The sequence below is a fragment of the Pseudochaenichthys georgianus genome, chromosome 7, assembly GCF_902827115.2.
Source record: "Pseudochaenichthys georgianus chromosome 7, fPseGeo1.2, whole genome shotgun sequence".
Classification (NCBI taxonomy): domain Eukaryota; kingdom Metazoa; phylum Chordata; class Actinopteri; order Perciformes; family Channichthyidae; genus Pseudochaenichthys; species Pseudochaenichthys georgianus.
The window spans coordinates 35,107,371-35,125,716 of record NC_047509.1 but is presented as its reverse complement, the minus strand read 5'-3'; the positions used below and the strand labels follow the sequence as shown (position 1 = coordinate 35,125,716).

General features: G+C 41.5%; 1 pseudogene; it reads right to left on the bottom strand.

Annotated features, from left to right (window-relative positions):
- Positions 1-6,713: 6,713 nt before the first annotated feature.
- On the bottom strand, positions 6,714-16,501 carry LOC117448916 (serine--tRNA ligase, cytoplasmic-like; annotated as a pseudogene).
- Positions 16,502-18,346: the final 1,845 nt, after the last annotated feature.

Below are 18,346 nucleotides of genomic sequence, written 5' to 3'. Positions count from 1 at the left end.
TAACACATATGGAATTATCTAGTTAACAAAAAAGTGTAAACGATCCAGAATATGATTCTTCAGAGTAGCCCCCTTTTGCCTTGATGACAGCTTTGCACACTCTTGGCTTCTCTCAGTCAGCTTCATGAGGTCGTCACCTGGAATGGTTTTCAATTAACACGTGTGCCTTGTCAAGAGTCCATTTGTGGAATAACTTGCCTTCTTATAGAGATGTACTACAGCAAAAGTATTCTCCGTCGGGACTTCCTGCAACAACACCACCACGACGTTATCTTGATTCTGATTGGCCAGAAGACATTATCACAGATGTTCTATCGAGAAGACGATCACTACGTGACAACAGTTTTCAAAACCGTTTCTAATCTTCGGTATTCTTGTTTTGGCGTGAGAATAGTTTGGGCAGCGTGAGAGCGTGAGATTGACGGAGCGTCCACACTAGGCTTGTTTGAGACACATTGCGGCTCGCCTCGAAAGTAGACGAGAGTAGCCGATCTCAGCCGGGGGAGGTCTCAAAAAGCTCGCCTGAAGTCGGACAGCTCCGAGTCGGCTTCTTCTTCTTCTCTTCTCTCTTCTTCGCATTCTTCTCTTCTTCTCTCGGATTTTTGGCGGATTGCAAACAACTTTAAGGTGCATACCGCCACCTCCGGAGTCGGCTTGACTCGGTTTGCATTTAAAAGAATGCACACATGTGTTTAATCGTTAATGTCAGATATGTACTAAGTAAATACATTTGTTCCTGCTCAAAATTAGATTCAACTTTATTGTTATTGCACAGATTACAGGTACTGAGACAACGAAATGCAGTTTAGCTTCTAACCAGGTGCAACAAGCAGTGAAGTGGAAAGTAATGTACACAATCTACAGAATAAAATATAGAATTAATTGAATGATGAATAAACAGTGAGGGGTATGAATACACTAGATATCAGCCTGTGAGCAGTATGAACAGTGTGTATGAATATGCTAAGATATATAAAGTATGAAAACGGTAAGCAGTATAGTATAACATATATAGATATTAATTTCATGATGATAAACATTGTGGAACAATGATGAAAAATGGGAATGGATGTGGCGACGTAAAACTGACACAAAACAACAACACACTTTTGCTAGCCAATTGGAGAGTTTCATCAGCAGCACGTGGTAAACACCACCAATAAGCGCTCAGCTCGAGATACCAGCGAGCCGTTTCCCATCAAGCATTTCGCTTCCGCAGCTCGTGGAGAGCAACTGCGCCAACTCGCCTCGCCTCGCTCTCAAGGCTGCGGGCGTCTTTGTCCCGCGAGATTTCAAAGTCTCATGTGGGCGAGCCTCCAGAGCAAGTCGGACAAAATGACTAACCATCATGCAACGCACGAGCAAGACGTTGATCGCAACTGCGCAGGTCTGCGCAGGTCTTGCTTGTCTCAAACAAGCCTAGTACAGCTTCAAAAAAAGCTTGGAGCTGGGCGTGTCTGGAGCTTGGGGATTTTATTCAAGCAACACGACCAACAACCAATCACATGAATCTCCCGCCCCCGACATACAAAGCAAAAAAACCCGGGGATTTTATGGGAGCAATATATATAAACTCCCCAAACAGGCGAAAACCTACCAGTTTCACCCACTGTCTCTGCTGCCACTCCATGCCTGGTTCCTCCGGTTTGTATCCCGGTAGGTGAAGAGGGTCTGGTCATACAAAACCGGGTGATTCGCTACGGCGATAGTTAGTTTCTCCTCCGACTTTTTTTGAAATATAGAAATGAACGGCGGATATCTCTTCCAGTTTAGACGCGGTTTGATTGGCTACGGCTTGAGCTGTCAGATTTTCCGAAACGGGATTTGATTGGCTGGCGCTGGCTACTCCGGCGTCAGAAGTTGAACATTGTTCAACTTCTGACGCCGGAGACGGACCGCTCTGCTACCCACAATTCACTTCGGCGAAAAAGCGAGGCAACGTGACGTCACCCCATTCAAAGTGAATGGGCAAATTCAAAGTGAATGGAGTTGTCGACGCTGTCGACGCTGTAGTGTGGACGGGCCGTGCTCGCGGAGTCTGTCTACGCGCGTGAAAAGTTTCTGGCACTTTGGGGCGGAACCACTAGACTTTGATTGACAGCTGCAAGGAAACCCGGAGTTGCCAGGTTTGATAAATGCCTGAACTACCAAGAGCCGAGGAGTGACGGCAGCAAATCAGTTGGACGAGATTGAATAGTAAAGTTGTCCATATGTGTATAATTGTTGCATTTAAGTGATATATTGGTTGTAAAAAATTTTTTGCTTGATACAAAAGGACATTCTTTATAACCAATTGCTTTATTATCACGCATTTGTAATATTTGTATGCTAGAACTTTTTGTATTCTTTTTGAAAAATAAAAAATAAACAGCTCACTTGTCATTCATTTTAATCCTTAATTATCCACCCAACACTGAACAGGTGGTCCTTGTGAAGAGTCTCATCACTATATTCCCTCAGCTGAAAGTCTTTCACAACAATAGTTTGCTGAAGATTAAGTTTGTTTTAACCAAGGTATAAGGTTTTTTAGGTGTGATTTTATGAATTATCTATTCTGTCAACATTTGATGAATTAGAAATATTAATGTTTTTAAATGTTAACAATTATTTTTTAATGAAATCCTTGTAAATAAATGTCCAATGAATGTATTCTTGCATTCGATTTTTTGAATAAAAACCATATCCACCACCTGGTACTTCCAGTAATCGTCATTGACACACAATGTGCAGATATAACACAATCAAATGTTAATTCTGGTTAAAGAAATATAACACAAAATGTGCAGAAATAACAAATGAGTGTGTTCATCTTGGTTACACATTTATGACACACAATGTGTAAAATGTGCACATTGTGTGTTAGGGGCATGTAACACATTTTGTGTGTAAAAATGATTTACACATAAATAAACTGAGCACACTCTGTAGGTGTGTTGAAATTCAACACATGTTGTGTCATATTTGACACATCCCTTCTAAGAGTGTACAGCAGACAGTAGCTAGCAATTTTCGACAGATACAGCCACTCAAAAAATATTGTTTTATATAAAATAAAAGTTGTGACAGAGCCATCACTGTAGACTAGGGATGGGTATCGTTAGGATTTTATCCATACCGATACCGTATATCGATACTATTTCAATAATTGGTGCTCAACAATTATAGACATGATTACAAGATGTGAAGATTAAACAACAGTCATTTTCTTGTAATTTATTATTTAAAGGGGCCCTATCATGCAAATGCACTTTTGTACGTCTTTATACATGAATATGTGTCCCGGTGTGTCAGGGGAACTCACTAAGTGTCAGAAAACACAACCCTCTCTTTTCCTCCATACCCAATCTCTAAAAACGGAGCTGCTAACAGATCTGATACAGACGGATACAGATTTGAAAATAGTCTAACGTCAGAGACGAGGAGCTCCGCCATATGCATATATATAGACAGTCCTACTCGCCCCAAATATAAGTCCCCAAATAAATCCTCCTTAATTGATCTAATTTTATCAAATGTTCCACATAAATACTCATCTGTGGGAGTAATTTGCTAATGATGTGAATGACCACTGTGTTGTAGCCACAATTAGGGACACTAAGGTCCAAACGGTTAAACCACGTTCATTCCAAAGAAGAGACAAAAAACACTTTGTGGAGCAGGGTTTTTTTTACATGACTGTTTGATTTTGATGGGTAGAATCAATTTGTGTGCTGATGTAGAACTGCATGGTCTTATTTTTATGACAAATTATAGATAAGACTGCACCTCTGCGTAAATTTAGAGTGAAGGGACGAAACAATCCCTGGTTTTCTGCTGAGCTGTCCAGTCTCCTTCATGAGAGAAATAATGCTTGGGCTAAGGCTAGGAAATCAGGCTCAGAGGTAGAATGGCTACGTTTTAGGCAGCTAAGAAAGCTTCACATCTCAAATAAAAAGTGCTAAATCAAAGTACTATTTGTCGGTTACCACAGAAAACCTGAATAATCCTAGGAAATTTTGGAAAGCCATAAAATCGATTTCCACTGGTGATATCCCAAATGAGCTAACTCCGTGCCTTACCACAGCATCTGGCTCTATATCAGACAGGGCTACTATGCTAAATTGCTTTAATGAGCATTTTGTGTCTTGTGGCTCTCTGTTTGGCTGTGTGGCTCCTGTGAACGCTCCAATCCTTGACTCTGAACAATGTGGTCTGGAAAACCCTTTCAGTTTTACTCCTTTAACTGTTGGTATTGTTCATGAAGCATTATCCAAGTTAGATCCTAGGAAACCGGCTGGCCCGGACAACGTAGAACCTTTCTTTTTAAAGATAGCTGCAGATTTTATTGCTCCACCTCTTACTTCTCTTTTTAACCTCTCCCTCAGCACGAACACAATTCAAAAAGTATGGAAGTCTGCTTATGTCTTGCCTTTACTGAAAGGAGGGGAGGCAACTATTTTAAATAACTATAGGCCAATCTCTAAATTGTCAGTTCTGGCTAAGGTGCTCGAACGACTTGTGAGTGAACAAGTAAAGGAGTTTTTATGTATAAATGATATCCTGTCTAAACATCAGTCAGGATTCAGAAAGAAACACAGCACCATCACTGCCACGATGAAAGTGGTAAATGACATTACTACTATTTTAGATAATAAGCAGAGTTGTGCAGCTCTGTTTATTGACCTTTCCAAAGCATTTGACACCGTTGACATCGCATTTTAAAGCAGAGGCTACTCAGTATTGGCCTATCCAGCCTTGCAGTGGGGTGGTTTGTGAACTACCTCTCTGAAAGGTCCCAATGTGTTCATTTTGATGGACTGTCTTCTGAATGGTTAAACATTTCTAATGGTGTACACAAGGTTCTGTTTTAGGACCACTTTTATTCTCCATATATTAACAGTGTAGGTGATAATGTGGATGAAGCTACTTTACATTTGTATGCGGATGATACTGTGATGTATTGTGCAGGTCCTCCATTCAGGAGGCTGGTGTTAAATTACAGGCTGTTTTTAACACTATTCAGAACTCAGCTCTCTGAATTAAAGCTTCTTTTAAAATGTGGATAAACCAAGGTAATGCTCTTTCAAAAGCTAAAAAGACACCAGAGCCTGTTTAGATATTGTAACTACGCAAGGAACACAACTTGAAGTTGTTGCCTGTTACAAATACCTTGGTATCTGGCTTGATGATTGTCTCTCTTTTAAACTTCATGTCAATAACCTGCTTAAAAAACTGAGGGTTAGGCTAGGTTTCTTTTTCAGAAACAAGTCCTGTTTCTCGCTTGAGGCCAGGAAAAGGCTAGTCACTGTGACCTTTTTACCTGTGCTGGACTATGGTGATTTGTTGTATATGAATGCACCTGCCAATTACCTGATGCAAATTGGATGCTGCGTATCACAGTGCTCTGAGATTTGTCACAAATTGTAAAGCGCTTACAACATCACTGTACCCTGTATACCAAGGCAGGTTTACCATCACTCTCTGTACGGAGGCTCAGTCACTGGTACACGTTTATCTATAAAGCTTTGTTGGGTAAACTCCCGTATTATATCTGCTCTCTGATAACACAGAGAGTTGCAAGCAGCTATTGTCTGAGGTCACATGATGTAGTCTTGTTAGATGTGCCAAGAGCAAGGACTGTCTTAGGTAAGACAGCTTTTATGTGCGCAGTTCCACTTGCTTGGGAACAATCTTCAGCAAGAATTGAACTGAGCAATCTCATTCCTCTGCATGTTTTTAAAGCTAGGGTAAATGAAATGCTTGCTGATACAATGGGCACTTGTAAATGTCTATAACTATGTATCCTGTAAATATAATGTATAATGTCCTTTATTGTTTTATGTTTCATGTGGAACCTATATGCTGCAGGTCTCCCTTGAAAAAGAGATCCATGATCTCAATGGGACCAATCTGGTTAAATAAAGGTTTGAAATGAAAAAATATGGCCAACTCTCCACCAATTAGGGGAATGAGAGGTTGCCGTGGCATGGTAACATCACTCATAACTCGGCTCCCTCCTATGCAGGGGGGCGTGGTCAGCTGCAGCGCATGCAAAGACAGGGTAGAGGAGAGCAAAATAGAGCGAAATGAGGTTTGGTATGTTTGGTATTTTGAAACAAAAAATTGTATAAATATACCTTATATAGAGGTATGGCCCTACAATATATTATTAAAATATAGCATGACAGGTCTCCTTTAATGTAACTTTTTTTTCAATGTCCATACCAATCAGGTATGGACATTGTTCAGAGTCAACAGTGTGTCTCTGGAAGGGGGGGCGGTAATTAGGGGCAGTTCATAAATCCACGTAAACATGACCATTATTCAGTTAAAACGAGACGCTGCGTGCACACCTCCTAAACCCGGAAGCTCCGGTCGGCTAACCATTATAATCCGTTTATTATTTATAATTGTAATGATGGATTATCAGTAATCATTTTAAAGTTACATAGAGACATTGGATTAACTATTTGTATGCCCTTGAACACAACTTTTGATCACAAAACAGCAAAGGTAAGACATGATTATCATCATGGCTACGTAAAGTGAAGTTGTTTTCTTGCTCTTTCCTGGCTGCTAGTTCAGTGAGTTTTGGTCATACAGTGATAAGACTTACACCAATGGAATCTGTGGAATCTCAGCTTTCATGTGACATGACGTAGAACAGATCGCTTTTGCCAGTTATAATAATAATAATAATCCTTATATTTATTATAGCGCTTTATCAATGACTCTCAAAGCGCTTTACAAATACACATTACACATACACATTACACATACAGATCATACATGTAATGGTCATCTACTGTGGACAATACCCACAGGAGCAAATTCGGGTGAAGTGTCTTGCCAAAGGACACAACGGCCTGACGCAGTGGGGCGGGAGCGGGTTTCGAACTGGAGTTCCCCAACGCCCCCTTGATCTGATGATCAAACATACAGACAACTGCGCCAGCCGTCCCTATAATTTGTGTGCTAAAGTACCCGTTAGCCCATTTCGCTAAGTGTTGATTTAGACCAGGGGTAGCCAACACGGTACCCGCGGGGCACTTAGTCGCCCGCAGGGGGCAACATGAGTCGCCCGCGGGGCAACATGATTCGCCCGCGGGGCAACATGAGTCGCCCGCGGGGCAACATGAGTCGCCCGCGGGGGCATGTTCTAAAAATAGCTCGCCAAACAAATCCAAAATGCATAAAATACACAAAACTAAAAAGGAAATGTAATTAAAATAATCTACCCCATGCATAAAGGAAACCTAAATCATAACGAACTCTATCTACAACTCTATATCTATCTAACACCCCTCCTCCCCCCACCCCCACAATGAATATCGACCAATCACGTTCTTGCTTGATTTGCGGGACCAGCGTTGCAGTCGGGAAGAAAAGCAATGTAGCAGCTCACCACTTCATAAGGAGTTTGACACATCAGCCCCATTGAACAGCCTAGTCGTGCCAGTCTATACAGCACATAGGGGCAGAGTTTTACTCTGTGTGTTGAAACTTGCATATATATTTATTGCACTCGACGCACACACACATGGCGTAATTTCCACTGGGGAGAGGGGGGACATGTCCCCCGCTCTTTTCGAAATCCCGTTTGTGTCCCCCCACTTTACAAATATGTTTATTATTATTTTTTAACGCAAGCCGTTGTCGCCACGGAGCAGCACACAGCGTGAGAGAGCACACCTTTATCTATTTAATATAGATAAAGTAAGAAATCATTCCAATGTGTACTATAGGACAGTATTAAAAAAAACAGTTTAAAAGGGGAGTGATTAGGAAAATATGCATAATAGAAAGAAAGAATGCTAACTAGGTAACATAAGATAAGAATAAACAAGTTTAAATAATTTGTTATTGGTTGTGATCATATTCTAAAGATGTTTGGATTATTGAAAAGTATACAGCTCTCTTTCATCTGAGTGTTCAGAGCTTAATCAATAAATTCATGTTGTGCTCAAAGTGCACCAGATTGATGCATTTAACATTTAAAAATAAATCTTCTCGGGGGAGCATACCCCCGGACCCCCCTAGAGGATGTGAAGGTCCACCCCCAAATAAAGCAGGTTAAAATAATTAAATTGCATACATGTTTTTTTATTAAACACTGAAAATGGGTCCCACAGACCCAAACAGCACACAAAGGTTAAAGGTCAGCATATAATAATGTTAAAATGTGCTAAATATATACACTGCAAAAAACAAAAAAAGAGGAGTAAAAGTAGCCCCCCGACTTGTTTATTTTTTGAAAGTAGCGCTTATCCTAAAAAAGATTGGTGACCCTGATTTAGACTCTTGGTGTTGGACTTCTCTTCCCTGTAGGTACAAATAGTTAATATCGTCTGTTAGCGGAGTTTCTTCCAGTTAAGTGGGTATGCATCATTATATTATTATGCCACTCTCTTTCCTGGTTAAATTACCACAGTAGCTCCCGACCTTTTTTCAATGGTAAAGGCTTCAAATATAAGCTGATTGTTACAATGTTGTTACACATTAAGAAAGCTGTTGTGTCAGACGTACCTGACACGATGTTGACGATGCGGTAAGGAATTCCTAGCGTCTGGTAGAAACTCCTCCGCGGTCCCCGATCATCTCATCAAACTCTCCCATGATTTGTTTGTCATGTGGGGAGGAATACACAACTGCTCGATCTACAAAGAAAACATGAGATTTATGACATTGTTTTTCACCAAATACCAAAACAAAACAGTAAATCACTCAATCACTGACTCGGTTTCAACGCACATAACTGCCATTGAATTTGTTAACTAAATAAGTTGTACCCAAAATGTGGCAAAGTCAGCTGGCCAACGTGTATTTTCTATCACACCTCATTCTTCTGGAATAACCAATTGACATTAGTCTCATTTTCAAAATAAAAGCCCAAAAGAGATACTGCGTACTAACATGATGAGGCTCAAAGAGTAACTGTATCATTCAGGGATGCAAACTCATCAGGTATGGAACAAGTGACAAGGACCGGAGCCCCCCGACCCCACGGAATATCGGCTTTAAAATGAGGAATAACAGGATGTTAGCAGTCAGAACAACTAAAGCAGTAGTGTTAATAATAACAGAAACGCTATAGAGTCACATATAATAGAAATATATAAAAGCATTTATTTTAATTGTGTAGCAGTCAGTTTATAATTTTGGCAGAACTGTTGAGCATTTTGAAAATGTATTTTCATGCCTCTGTGCAAGGCTTAGTCTTTCTATCTTTATGGCATCTGGTGTAAAGTAACTAAGTTCATAAACTCAAGTACTATACTTGGGTACAATTTTGAGATACTTGTACTTTATTTAAGTATTTCAATAGTAATAGTATTTCTTCTCCTCTACAGTTCATAGGTAAATGGTGTACTTTGACTCCACTACATGTATGTAATACTTTTAGTTACTTCACGGATGTGGAGGAATGATGTGAAATATAATCAAGTGCTAAATCAGACTTTAGTTCCACCTGGAGTAAATCCACAAGCTACCCTGCAGTATACAAAGTCATTCAAACTAGCTGCACCTTCACCAGCTTTGAGAACACTTTCATGATCAATCATTATAAAACATATCATATATATTATTCTGAAATGGACCAATCTGCACAACGACTACTTTTACTGTCACTACTTCAACTATATTTTGATGAGAATACTTTACTACTTTTACTTGAGGAACATTTTGAATGCAGTACTTTTACTAACAGAGTATCCCTACACTCTGGTACTTCTACTTTTACTCAAGTACAAGACCTGAGTACATCTACTTTAATCAAGTACAAGATTTGAGTACTTCTACTTTTATTCAAGTACAAGATCTGAGTATTTCTGCTTTTAAATCAAGTACAAGATCTGAGTACTTCTACTTTTACTCTAGTACAAGATCTGAGTGCTTCTACTTTTACTCAAGTACAATATCTGTGTACTTATACCACCTCTGTTTATAGCCTATGAAAAAAAAACTATTAGAAAAAGAAGGCTAAAGCTAACGTTAGCAGATAGTGACAATGTACGCTCTGCAGCTCCGACAGGGATCTCTGCTCTGAACACCTGACGGCCCGCTCTAACAGCAGTTCACCAGCGGTCCAGTCTGTGCCACAGTGACTCCGGACCGCACAGTTAATATTAACGAACACACCCGTAGGTAATGTAGCTGCTGAAGCTAGACCCTCATCACGGAGCAGCAGAGCCTTAATATACATCCATGAGCAGAGCCGACAGGCAGGAAGACTCGAGCACACAGCTCGCGCTGCATTATAATATATAAAAAAAAGAACACCATGCGTGTCATGATGGCACATAACAGCACGCGGCCGCAGATTACTCCGGGTCCCAGACCCCCCCATACCCCAAAATATTTTTATTGCAGATCTACATGAATCACACAAACGACCTATTTTGGATTCAAAACTGCGAATTTTGCCGAAAAGTGACAAGTTTGCATCCCTGATCATTACAGGAATATTAGTTTTTCTTTAAAAAAAAGCCCAATTCAGTAACTGTGACCTTACAGTAAGCTCCTGACGATGCACATTTTTCAAAACAAAAGCCCACATAGATGAATAGTATCCTTACAGGAAGCTCCGGACAAGGCCTATTCGTTTTCAAAGTAAAAGCCCAATAGAGCAACTATTATTTTGGGAAGCTTGGGTTTAGGCTTGTTTTCAAAACAAAAGCCCAAGAAAGTAACAACACTGCCACTGCTATATGATTCTCATTTCCCAGTAGGGACATTTCTAGATCATTATTTCCTGCATTATAGCTGACCTTCTCAACTGGTGCACTCTGAAGATCCCGCGCGTGTCTCGGCCGTGGGAGCCCACTTCCTGTCTGAAGCAGGTGGAGAAGCCGGCGTAGCGGATGGGCAGGTCCTCGGGTTTCAGCCACTCGTCCCTCAGGAAGGCGGCGATGGGCTGCTCCGAGGTGGCGATCAGGTACTTCTCATCCACAGAGTTATCGTCTGACTTCTCGCTGCCCTTACCAACGACCTGGATACAAACACAGGCGGGGTTAGGATGTTCGAACAATGATATCAAACCATTTGAAAGGTGAATTTGAATGTTTATATTTGCAATTTGATGAATATAACGACCTGTGTATTTGTTCAAATTGAATATTCCATAAATGTAAGTTCATTTTACATTAGCAAATTAAAACATAAAAGTAGGTATTATTAAAGTTAACTAATTTGTAGTTAGTTATTGTAGTGAGTGATCAAGTTCAGTCAGGATATGTAAGATGACAAAAAAAGAGTGTACTACTACTCTATAGCCGCGTTCACACTGCGGTACTTTTCCCACAAAGGTTCATGCGAACTTAGTTCATGCGAACTCTTTAGTTCGCATGAACTAAGTACAGATCGCGTTCACACCAGAAAAAGTCCCTGGGGGAGGATTAGGCAAATGAAGCCTCTGACGTCACTTCTTCTTTTTCTGCTTTGGGTTTACTGGCAGGCCGCAAACCACTTCACGGCGTATACTGCCGCCCAAAGTCCCCGGCCGGAAGTCCCCGGAGTTGGGGACTGGCTTCAGTAGAAGCTGCTGGGAGTCCCAGCAGCTTCTACTGAAGCCTTCCGAGTAAATCGCCAGAACGCCGACACCTCCTCATCTCCACCGCTCCCATGTTTTATTTTGTGTTGCCATAATTAGTCTCTCTGCGTTTCTGCGCTGGGCTAATGCTAATGCTAATAATGCTAATGCGAGGATAATAAAATGGCGGCTTCACAAAACTTTTTGGGAGTTTTACGGGGCGTGGTTTGCAATCCGCCCAGCCAATCAGGAATATAGCTCTTTTCTCAAAAAAGAGCCGCTCGAAAGTCCCTGCTCTCTAGCAGGGACTTTCGAGGGGGTAAAAAGGTTCGCATGAACTACTTTTAGTACCGGCTCTTTTTGGTGTGAACGCGATCATGAACTAAGTTCGCATGAACCTTTGTGGGAAAAGTACCGCAGTGTGAACGCGGCTTATAAAATGTGCAGTTCTTTGTATAGGCCTCCAGGGGGCACTGCCACCACTAGAACTCATACAAAAGTATGAAGACACCTGAACATCTCATTCCAAAACAATGGTTTTATTAGCGCGGGTGTTTGATTTAAAAAATACTTAAATCTCAATGTAATTTTCACAATGTTGCAGGATAGTGACGGACAGAAAGGGGGTATGACAACACCTTTTTAAGTTAAATACAATTGAACAGAAAAGGTTTAGGAAGTCTTTAAAAACCTCTGTACCTTGTAGAGCTCATCATCAAACTGGCTGAGCTGCGCTACTTCCTGCATGACCTCTTTCCTCATGAAGAAGGGCGTGTAGAGCGGGGTGTACTCCTTGCTGTGGAGGAGCCTCAAGCCGTAGTTGATGAGAGCCTGCTCCAGGAACACCAGTGGGCCCTGAGGGGAGATGACGGAGAAGAGACAAGAGGAAAAGCATGAACAGCTGCTCTCTCTGGTGATTTCATGTTCATCTGTTGCATGAGTTACATCTGCCCTCACCTTCAGGAAGTAACCTCTGCTCCCAGCCACCACAGCCCCCCTCTCTCCGTCGAAGCCATCGATCATGACCACCAGGTCCACGTGGGAGTACTTTTTCTGCACGCTAGAGTCGCCCCAGGTACGCTCCACCTTGTTGTCTGCATCCTGTCAGCGGGGAACAAGAGGAAACTTTAAGGGGCGGGTTCACAGCCAAGGTCCCCCTCCTCATTCTAAACCAGTGTGAGTAGGATACATTCCATTTTCCAGTGTGGAGTGGGAGCTTTGGGATTTTAGCCGTTGCAGACCATTTATATGTTCAACAACACACTACAGGGAAGGGAAACCCCAAACAGCATTAAAAGCCTTCTATAAGTTATTAAAACAGTAGCTTTTAGCAGCTGTCTAGCTAGCTAGTTTAGTTGCTAATTTCTTGTTCATGCTACACCAGTTTTCACCAATTACACATTGATGGTATGCTTCCTGTGATTGGTTTGGTGTTTCTACCAGAAATGAACCACTCCATTCTCCTGACAGTGCTTGGAACCCCCCCCCCCCCCTGTTATAAATTAGTCATTGCTGGATCATGTAATCACAATTATTGGTAAATCACTTGTCAATCGATGTGACAAAACCCAGATGATGTGTTCTGCTCTATCTTTTACCGGCCTGTGTGGAGCCCCTCACCTCATCGTTGCTGATGGGCACAGACGGGTGCAGGAGGTTTCCGATCTCCCTCAGGTAATCGAAGCGCTCCGCCTCCAGCTTTATTCTCTGGACATCAGCTTTCTCTACAGCCTCGTCCACTAACAAACGCACCTTCTTGATCTGGGTTACCGTCAGGGGCTGACATAGAGAAATGGAAACGTGCAAACAAGTTAACGAAAGCAAAAAAAGACATTTGTGTGTTCTGTCTTTTAAGACCTGTGTGTAGCAAAGTGCAAACACTCCGAGGGAATGAAGGATTAGAGAAGGCATTTATACCGATAGTGTTTCAGCTGTTAGGGACTCAACGTTTTGGGCTTCTTCTGGTAGAGAGTCATCATCACCAACTGGTTCCTTTTTCTGCATTAAGAACATAAACAACAATAGGTCAGATATACAGTTAAATACACCCTCTTAAGTCTTGTTATTTCCAAACTTGACAATCCTCACAATTTGGGGAAACTCTTTTTTATTTTCGTCTTCTTTCCTCGTTGGGTAACAATCTTCCCTTATTTCTCACAATATACATCACAAAATTTCATAAATGTGTTTTCCCCCAGGACACTAGCCTTGTCCTCTTCAGTGAGTGAGAGCCGGAGAGGGACATTTTGAGTATTTAGAAAATGAAATACTCAAGCTAACATCAAATGCCCTGGAAAGAAAGATTCCTGGGTCTTACGGGAACGTTTTAAACGAAACAGGTATGCATTTTGTGAAATCATTTTATTTTGTATCCCCTTTTTTATAAGTTACAAGAGGACCCCCTACTTTGATACAAAACCTCCTCATGTTTGAAGTCACAAGGTTGGCAAGTATGGGGATTTCTCCTGTCTGACTTCATCTCAAAAGTGGTCCGTTGGTGCTTCTGTACCTTCATTCTCTCCCCAATGCTCTTGCTGCAGAGGTTCTTGGCTTTGTTCAGGTGGTCTGCAGTGAAGCGGCCTGTTGAAGGGGAAATCACAGTCATTCAGTGTGTGTGTGTGTGTGTGTGTGTGTGTGTGTGTGTGTGTGTGTGTATGTGTGTATGTGTTAGGGATGGGAACGATTAGAATATGAGTTATTTAAAAATGTTTTTTGGGCGGGATGCCTAAGTTGATTACATATTATCAAATTGAATAATTCAATTTATACGACAGTGCCATAGCTAAATGTGTCAGGTGACGTCTAAAGGTGTGTTTTGCTCCGCTCACCGGTCCCAAACAGCGGGCAGAGCTGCAGGTGCTGATCTCTCTCTCTCGCGTCCGGTTATACTTCACTCGCGTTTATGTCCAAATCCTTCAGATCTAGCTAGTTCTAGCCAATGATATGGCTGCTGCCCCTCCCTACACGCAGATCATGCAGACTCAAACCTCATCTTAGGCCCAATTGCGCTCCGCAGCCGTTGCGAGGTTCCGGCACTAACAGTTCATGAGCGTGCTCCCCCGCCCCCTGTCAACACTCGCGACACATGAGTGGCCAGCCTAAACAACAATAAGCGCTGCTTGGCAACCGTGTGTGGCGGCAAAGTACATAGACATTTTGACATGAGAGATTTAGTTTTGCCGGTATTCAACATATTTTATCAGTCATAGTCCGGTAATTATTTACACTCTAAGAAGAGTCCTACACAACAGACATGGCGTCAAAAAGGAGTAATGTGTGGAAATATTTCTACCAGATTAGTGAGTGCGGTGTAGAGGTCAAACTATGCCAAATTAAACTTATATACATACTATATCTTGCTATACCCGCAACCTCCGTTCCAGCTTAGAGGGTCTTCTCTACAGCTGGCCTGATTGTGAATCGCCTCGCACATGAAAGCTGTAGGCCTATAGCTGTCAAACTGTGATCACCAGTTCAATATATTTGACAAATTCGACTTGGTTTCTATACTTATTTGAACATGTATTTATTTATTTCCAAAAGTTATTGAAAACAATTTTGGAAATATTTTTCTTTGAATGTTTTTTTTTTATAGGATATGTACATTTCGGTTAACCGGTTAACCGTTTTTTGGGGGGTCGAATATTCGAATATACATTTGCTTTCAAATTCCAATCCCTAGTGTGTGTGTGTGTGTGTGTGGCAGTAGTGACAGGACCAGTAACCTGGTGACAGCTGTTGCAACGCTGCATCATGCAATAAACCATGATACAACTGTATACAAACGTTTAAACAAAATACACATGGCAACATGTAATGATACAATGGGATGGGAGGCTGTGGCTCAGTAGATAGTGTGCTGGACTTGGAATCAGGAGATATTAAGTTCGAGTCCCACTGCAGTCAGCATGTCGTTGTGTCCCTGGGCAAGACACTTCACCCCAAATTGCTCATGTGGGGATTGTCCACAGTACTGAATGTATGTAAGTCGCTTTGGATGCATACAAATGAAATGACATGTAATGTAATACAATGAGTCGCTGAGTCAGAAGCCTGTCTGGTTGACTTGTCATGTTGCAGGCTGGGATTGCATCAGATTTCACTTTACCGGCATCGCTAAGCTAACACCACATTAGCAAACCCTTTTGTATCATATCTTCCAATACAAATATGGAAATCTATGAACTACAGCTTGGTGTTCATTTATTTTAAAGCCTTTTACCGTTCACGTATTGTAAAATAACCACATGGCTCATTTGGATTCGTTAAATGGTGTTAGCCATGCTAACATTAGCCACATTGAGTGCTTCATCCATTCAAATTCGGCTATACATTTTTTTAATCAAATATCAGGTCTTGTACAAAGTTAATTATTTTACACAAGTGTTACAATGATGCCCACTTGTGTATACGGCATACATGTAGTGCACCTAGAAAGCCTTTTACTATTTAAATAGCTTACTTTCTGAAATGATTCGCAGTCCACTGCAGTGTAACTCAGTGAGCGAAAGTCACCTTATTGCGGTCTGAAGTGAATTAATACAAAGAAAACCTCAATATTTAACAAACACTTTAAGGTGCCGAATAAAATACTTCATTCCTAATTATGCGTGAAGTATTCAAATATCCCATATTGAATGTAAATGATAGCTATATTCACCTACTAACAATAAAAAGACAGATTTGTGAATAGAGTTTGGCGTGAGCTAGCTTCAGTAGAAAGTACACTGACTCTACGCTAGCATGAGCCACCATGCTAACGTTAGCTATTATGACTGAAACAACAGGGGTCTTACATTTTCTCCACTCCGTATCTGCAGCGACCAGTTTATCAACGAGTGTAACATCTTTGAACCTCTTCCTTTGGATCTCACGGATGGCTTCTGGGTCGCCACCTTTGTCGGTGCGAAACTGGTCCAAGTCGAGCACCATCTTTCCACGCTGCCTGTCAGAGAGAGCTGACTGAGTTCACAGGGAGGAGTGCTCCAACCGGGACCGGGTTGCCAGGTCCTTCTGCTTACGTCGCAAAACGGGACCATCAATTTCAGTAGTGAGGAAAGATGAATTATTAACGAACCAACAATACGCTCAAAATACATGTAATGCAATGTAGTCTGATGAGGGTTGATCACTTTTTTTAATAATGTTATTTTAGACACAGAAAGTACGTTTGTTTTCCACCAACCTGGCAACCTATATCATCAGCAATAGCTACCTGCAAAAAACACTCAACAGATTCATACATAACAGTACAAAGTTTGGTCACACCTTAAAATTCGAAGTTTTTTATTTATTTGTAATTGTTTTCTACTTTGTAGATTAATACTGAATACATCAAGACTATGAAATAACACATATGGAATTATCTAGTTAACAAAAAAGTGTAAACGATCCAGAATATGATTCTTCAGAGTAGCCCCCTTTTGCCTTGATGACAGCTTTGCACACTCTTGGCTTCTCTCAGTCAGCTTCATGAGGTCGTCACCTGGAATGGTTTTCAATTAACACGTGTGCCTTGTCAAGAGTCCATTTGTGGAATAACTTGCCTTCTTATAGAGATGTACTACAGCAAAAGTATTCTCCGTCGGGACTTCCTGCAACAACACCACCACGACGTTATCTTGATTCTGATTGGCCAGAAGACATTATCACAGATGTTCTATCGAGAAGACGATCACTACGTGACAACAGTTTTCAAAACCGTTTCTAATCTTCGGTATTCTTGTTTTGGCGTGAGAATAGTTTGGGCAGCGTGAGAGCGTGAGATTGACGGAGCGTCCACACTAGGCTTGTTTGAGACACATTGCGGCTCGCCTCGAAAGTAGACGAGAGTAGCCGATCTCAGCCGGGGGAGGTCTCAAAAAGCTCGCCTGAAGTCGGACAGCTCCGAGTCGGCTTCTTCTTCTTCATCTTCTTCTTCGCATTCTTCTTCTTCTTCTCTCGGATTTTTGGCGGATTGCAAACAACTTTAAGGTGCATACCGCCACCTCCGGAGTCGGCTTGACTCGGTTTGCATTTATAAAGAATGCACACATGTGTTTAATCGTTAATGTCAGATATGTACTAAGTAAATACATTTGTTCCTGCTCAAAATTAGATTCAACTTTATTGTTATTGCACAGATTACAGGTACTGAGACAACGAAATGCAGTTTAGCTTCTAACCAGGTGCAACAAGCAGTGAAGTGGAAAGTAATGTACACAATCTACAGAATAAAATATAGAATTAATTGAATGATGAATAAACAGTGAGGGGTATGAATACACTAGATATCAGCCTGTGAGCAGTATGAACAGTGTGTATGAATATGCTAAGATATATAAAGTATGAAAACGGTAAGCAGTATAGTATAACATATATAGATATTAATTTCATGATGATAAACATTGTGGAACAATGATGAAAAATGGGAATGGATGTGGCGACGTAAAACTGACACAAAACAACAACACACTTTTGCTAGCCAATTGGAGAGTTTCATCAGCAGCACGTGGTAAACACCACCAATAAGCGCTCAGCTCGAGATACCAGCGAGCCGTTTCCCATCAAGCATTTCGCTTCCGCAGCTCGTGGAGAGCAACTGCGCCAACTCGCCTCGCCTCGCTCTCAAGGCTGCGGGCGTCTTTGTCCCGCGAGATTTCAAAGTCTCATGTGGGCGAGCCTCCAGAGCAAGTCGGACAAAATGACTAACCATCATGCAACGCACGAGCAAGACGTTGATCGCAACTGCGCAGGTCTGCGCAGGTCTTGCTTGTCTCAAACAAGCCTAGTACAGCTTCAAAAAAAGCTTGGAGCTGGGCGTGTCTGGAGCTTGGGGATTTTATTCAAGCAACACGA